This window comes from Drosophila willistoni, chromosome 3R, assembly GCF_018902025.1.
Source record: "Drosophila willistoni isolate 14030-0811.24 chromosome 3R, UCI_dwil_1.1, whole genome shotgun sequence".
In the NCBI taxonomy this organism is placed as follows: Eukaryota; Metazoa; Arthropoda; class Insecta; order Diptera; family Drosophilidae; genus Drosophila; species Drosophila willistoni.
Genome location: NC_061086.1, coordinates 1,832,463 through 1,838,825, shown reverse-complemented (window position 1 = coordinate 1,838,825; position 6,363 = coordinate 1,832,463). Strand labels below are relative to the sequence as shown.

Here is a 6,363-nt window from a genome sequence, read left to right as displayed (position 1 = left end):
GAGAATTGAACATTGCCACGCAATGGTGGTGGGTACCGGCTCACCAATAATTTCGCCTGAATCGCGTCTCTTCGCCGTAGTTTCGCTTACCGTTTTCCGTATTTAAAAGGCTCAGCGCCCAACGCCCAGTCCCCACGCCCACTTTGTCTCACCTACCTTGCAGGCTGTAGTAAATCGCCGTCAATCATCACCCCGTTCGCATTTGAGTGAATCTGAATCTGAATCCGAATCTGTATCTGTATCTTAATCTAAATCTGGCACACTGTACACTCCGCAATGCCCCTATCACTGGGATAGTGAACACAAACTAAATTTTGAACTGGCCGTGGAGGTCAAACACTTATCAAAACGAGAAACGAAAAACCAAAAACAAAACAAAAATACTGAAAATGATCGGTTTGTGGAGCGTCGTTCGCCAACCGACGACACATGTATAATATGTATGATGTCCTAATGTAGTTGTGTGCGTGAGTGGTGTCTGTGTGGATATGGCTGAGGCCCAAAACCAGAAGATTAGATTTAGATTTGCCCTGGGGCAGTCCTAAGCGCCCCTCAAAAGAAAAAAACGAACAATTCTCATCGAAACTAAAAGTGAAATGTGAGAGAAGCAGCAGATCGAAGATCATTAGTAAAGTGAATATGCAATAGTGCCATATAAAAATACATATTCAATATTTACATACATGCATCTGCCAATGTACAGATTGTGTATGTATGTGTAGCCATACATATGTTGCATAAGCTAACCTAGTCAAAGGAGTATAACTCTTACACGTCATGACGAAATAGGAATAGATCCTCATCCAGCCCATCGCAAAGCCCAACAGAGGTGAGTTGTAGCATCCAAAATGAGGATCCGATTCTGATTCTGATCCGATCTAACCAGTTCGCAAATTTCTTGAATTCTTATGCCCTGCCTAATTGTGGCACCGAAACTAATGCCTTTTGCTCGTTGTTCTTCACTCTCTCTCTCTCTCTCTCTTTCTCTCTCTCACACCTGGCTGGGGCAAGTCTGGGCGCACAAGCATTGGATGCGACAGGTGCACTTGCCACGCGAGATGGGCTTGCGCTTTGGGGGAACTGGAATTGGAATTGCGGGGCTCGTGAGTTGATCGTGCATTCAGTGGCAGGACTGGTTTTTTTTTCGTTCGTTTGCTTCAACGACTACAATTCCAACTTGAATTCGACTCTGATTTCAATTCGTATGAGTAACTGTAACCAGTGGAACCAGGGGCGGGAATCAGGAGGAAAGGGGGCCCGGGTCCTCGTTGTTGGGCCTTTGTCTTTGATTTATTTTTTAGTTGCGGTTGTCTGTTTTTTCGAATGTATAGCCAAAATTAACTCTACGATGTATGCGATCCATCCTGAAATTTTCAACACATCATGCTCCAGCTTTTACCCAAAGAAAGATAGAGCGAGAGACAGAGACAGAGAGAGACAATGGGGTAAGGTGGAGGGAGATCATTAATGATGTTAGTCCATCTGTCAAATTATTTGTTTTTGTTAGTTGGTGCGGCAGCGGCAGCATGTCGATTGTTTGTTCAAGGGTGTCACCGTGGAACGCCATAAATTCTGCGACTGGGCAACATGTTGCAGCATCTTTGCTTATTCAAAATAAGGTCCACGAATACGGATACATCAAAGAGACAATCAAGGCGAAACAATGACGCAAACATATTCAGCCCGAATGGGACGTCCCCGTCGCCTTCTCCCTGAAAGTGCAACAACAAAGAAAAGATGCGGCGTCTTAGAGAATTTGCCTACGAAACCATCCAACGGGGAGGTTAGTTAGTTTGGGCTAGACTTCAACCGTCCGACAGTGACACTGGCGGCAAAGTCAAAGCCGCTTTGGAACTGGTAGGAATACCGCTTAGAGAGCTCCTTGGCCAAGAAGGGTGGGTAGCTTGAGAAGGCATTTTCGTAAATTGAGAGAGACATCGTTTGTGGCAAGTTCAGAAAAAAAAGGAAGAGTTAATGCACTTTTACCCTCTCTGGATATTATTTGGCACTCCACGCACAGCAGAATAGATTTTATTATTTTTGATTACTTTTAATATTTCCCAATATAGTTCAATAGTTCTAAATAGATTAAGATAATAGGTTGACTTAAAAAGCCTTGAGCAGGAGTAGACCATGGGAGAATAACAGAATATGATCTATGTTGTGATCCAAAATCCTGGGAACTCGGCAGAGCCCTGCCTCCTATCGACCGACCCAAACTGTCCTTCTGCCATATCTACCCGCTCTTACACACACACTTGCGCAGAGATATATCCATGTGGCAGTACTCGCACGCATGCTCATTAAGCTAAACTCGGGAGGGGACGCTATGCTCCAAGGCAGAATGACAGGTTTTTATCCAGTTCTTGCAAGCCAAGCTGGTAAAACTGGACAAGCGGAAAGCAGGCAGCGAGCCAAACAAAACAACAAAATAAATCGCTTTTTCTGAACTTGCTTATCTCACACGCATTTTTTAGTGGCCTGCCACTATTACGATTGCGATTCCGATTCCGACTCCGACTCCGATTTTGTTGTGCAGCACCTTTGAATATTGAAAATATTCAGGATGATCGTTCGAAGTCAAAATCTAAGCACCGGGCAGGCACAAACAGCTAATGCGTGTCATACACTTGTTTCTTCTCAACTCTCAAACGACTAAAGGACATATAAGTCGAATGCGAGGATTGAACAAAGCATTGTCACTAAAACGCAGACACAAAGTCATTAAGGTTTTAAGCATTCGGAGTGAGAAGAAGGTTCCTATGCATAGTAACATTCTGTATACAATCTTTTCTGGTACTCTAACTTGAGATCATTTTATCTGCTAGGTAAAAAGAACAACTATCTAATGAAATTCTGCATAAACTGGGCTGACAATATCCTTTCCACTTAGTTTTTAGATATACATATGTATTTCAGTTTCGTAATAATCGCCACGTAATTTCGGTTGCTCAGCTAGTTCACTTGGGCTCGTACAGAAACGTTAGTTGGAATGGAGACGGTTGTGAGGGGAAACCGTATGTAAGTGGCGGGGCAAACAAAGACAGGTTGGTGGGGCCGCGTCCTAAGGCTGTTTGCCGATCTTTTGAGGGTCTTTGCTCTCCCTAAACAATGATTTATAGCTGTGTATGTATGTATGTACATCAATTCCACACTGTTTGCCAATATTGCCGCGTCTTCAATTGATGAAATTGCATCTTAGAATGGACTTGGGCCTGGATTTGGATTTGTCACGCATAAAGCATGCAGTTGCATTTACGCATACATTGAACGATGTAAATTTGTGGTGCGTATGTGTGCGAATGTGTGCAAGTGTGTGTGAGCTTGCGTGTGCCAGTAGTGCTAGTCCCAAGTCTATTGAGAAAATGCTGCAAAAACGTGTTTTAGAGTACATAGATAAAATAAAGTCGAATCCGAATTGCGGCGCCGGACAGACGGACATGTGGCGGACTGGCGGAGGGACAGGTAAGAGATATGGACGTGGACGATGGTGTGCGGCGTGGAAAAACTAGTTGTGTTGTTGTTTTACGTCGTCGCAAAAATAAACACACTCAAAATAACAACAACAGGTGAATGCGAATGCAAACGCGAATACAAGAAATCAATAAAATACGAAAAACGAGAAAGATGTCCGGGTGTTGCTCGACTGTCCAATACCCTTCCATTTGCGTTTGAACCAATCCAAAAAGGAGCTTAAATGCGTGTCGTCGAATTGGCCAGCTTCGCCAGCTCTGACACTGGGTACACTGAAGAAAACGTACAATGTTGTTTCCTGTTTCTTCTGACCGCAGTCGCAGCCGCAGCGGCGAAGTCAATCCCGGAGCCACTTCGAAGCGTAGAGAAACTGAAGCTGGAGCTAAGGTGGACTGTGGACGGTGGATGTGGATGTGCGTTTATCATTCGAGAGACAGTGCGCGGTCGGGAATGAGGATGATGTTCGATTTGTGTCCAGTCGCGTCTGTCCAGCTGGTCCAACGCACTTGCCTCTGTTTCTGTCTCTGCCTCTGCCTCTGACTCTGAATCTGCCTTTGCCTCAGACTCTGTCTCGGCCAATCTTTCTGTTCGTCTGTGTCTGTTATCAAAGTTATGCAGATGAGTTTAGATTTGATGCGGGGACGGGGAATGTGGCGGCAAACTGCATGCAGTCGTCTCCATCTCCATGTTCATCGTGCTCGGCCCCATGCCCCATCCTCATCCCGACACGTAGCAAGGCTCAGATCACATTAAAATATCAACCTGTTCCTGTTCCCATTTCTCAGCGACCGCGCAGTGAACTCAATCGAGAGCAATGGCACCGTAAAATTCAATTTGCAGTCAAAGAAGTAAATGAATTGGTGAATCCATCTTTCTCTCTCTCTCCCCCTTTCTGTATCTCCAGAGAAGTCGGAAAAGTTTTCTACCAAAAATTCCATCAAGAACTGCCCATAGAAAAGCTGCAAGGGACGAGATTCGAGAACAAAAGCTGTATTGTTTTGTCGGCCATCCGATTGTGATTCGGATGTGGGCCGTCTTCGGTCAACAAACGAAACGTTTGTCTTCCATTTGGACAATGTGGGCTATGAAATGATCACCATTGATTACAATTACACCCCGAGATGTGCCTTCGACTAATACTGATTTCTTCGGAGACGAACTTGCGTTATGCCTCGCAATAGTTGAAACTTTCAAGTTAAAGATACAGCGAGTCGAAAGAGATGCTGCCGATCGTGTACAAAGCAACTCCACCTCTAGACTACACTCTTTTCCTCCGCTTTCGCACTTTAGGTCCCCCGTGCCTATTCCGGGCCCCTACCCGTGCCCGGCCCCTCTTAAGAGCAAGTAAACAGCAAAACAACAAGCTGGACAGAGACAGACGCTCCACTCTGGCTGGAAATCTAAAACGACAGTGGGATACCCTGCCCCTACTTACTGTTCAAAATCAAACGCAAATTGTATTGGGTCACAACTGAAGTTGGAAAAGCCCAATAGTTCGGATGAACTTGAATGAATGTCACTGTGCCCATCTCTCCATTGTGATCCTTGAAGTCGGCATTCCCCGAATTGTCAGTTGTAGGGTGCACACACTCTGGTGTACACACACTTGCCACATCTATATGTGTCTCCGCGCATAAAGTTCCCAAAGCAAAACAAAAAACAAAAACAAAAAAAACAAAACGATATACTAACATGACAGCGAAGCGAAGAAAACAAACGAAAAGAAATAACTGCAAGTCAACGACTTGGCGACCCGATGCTGGAGCTGGAGCTGGAGCTGCTGCAGCATGAAGCATTGCATCGCCAACCAGTAGAGGCAATAGCACTTTGCAGCATCTCAGGCTCTTCTCTGCAAACTCAGACTCAGTCAGTCCTTGTCTCAATCTAGTTTCCGATCGTCACACGCTCTCTTTTACACTGGCCTCTTTGTGTGTGTGTGTGTGCGTGTCCGTGTGCGTGTGTATGTGTGTTGGTATGTGCATACCTGTTGTATGTCCCTGTACCTGTACCTGGGTCGATTCGACTTGGAACTGTACATGAACCGCCTCTGCCGCCGCCTAGCCTGGCCTGGCCTGGTCTGGCGTCTACGCACAATTTTAAGACGCCTGTCTAGCAGTTGCCATCCAGGAACTCAGGATATGCTTGCAAATAGTTTCCATAACAAATATATTCACCGTTAATACTCATCTTGAACTTGACAAATTCCGGATCACTTGAATTGGGCAACATAATCATTTCTGGAGCGCAAGGTGCACTCATTTCGCTTCCTAATCCATAATCCAGTTCAGTGTTTCACCGAACTGGACCGAAACACTGAGGCAGCCACATATGGTGTCCAGATGTGTCTCAGATGTTGTCATTATCTCCCATTGTCAAACGTTTTTGTGATCTTTTGTCTTTGCGGCATGAATGGCTTGCTCTTTCTTTTCTTTCTCCTCCTCTCCTTCCCATCCCATCCCACTCCCACTCCCACTCCTACTGCGGGTAAGCAGTTTATTTTCGTATGGCTCTCGAAAAAAAGGGGGAATGTCGGACAGCGCTCCCACTCACCTACTTACTTGTGGTCATAAGCTGGATAAAGTGCACGCCGGGAGTTGAATTCCAAACCGAAATCTTGGCGATGACAATAAAATGTCATCTCAACTGTTCAAGTAATGCAATGCCCCCAAGAGGACACAAACGGAGTCGAATGGACACACCCCCAGCACCATCACCAACTCAAACTCCAACCCCAATCACAAGCCGAAATCGTCAATGCAGGCGACCCGATGCCATCATCTGCGCTCTGGGCCCATATATAATTCTGGGCCAGAGTTGCGGTTGGGCTGAGTCTGGTCTGGGTTCGGGTTTGGGTTTTCAGCATATTGATGTGGTCATATACAAATAAGC

At 45.5% G+C, this 6,363-nt stretch overlaps 1 protein-coding gene across 1 annotated transcript in view; it reads left to right on the top strand.

Moving 5' to 3' along the window:
* Positions 1 to 240: 240 nt before the first annotated feature.
* The window catches only part of LOC6651562 (transcription factor SOX-6), a 45,091-nt gene continuing 38,968 nt past the window's right edge, over positions 241 to 6,363 (top strand). The window contains exon 1 of the mRNA XM_023180152.2: positions 241 to 829. The gene's annotated coding sequence lies outside the window, so the exon portion shown is untranslated. The remainder of the gene's footprint in view (positions 830 to 6,363) is intronic.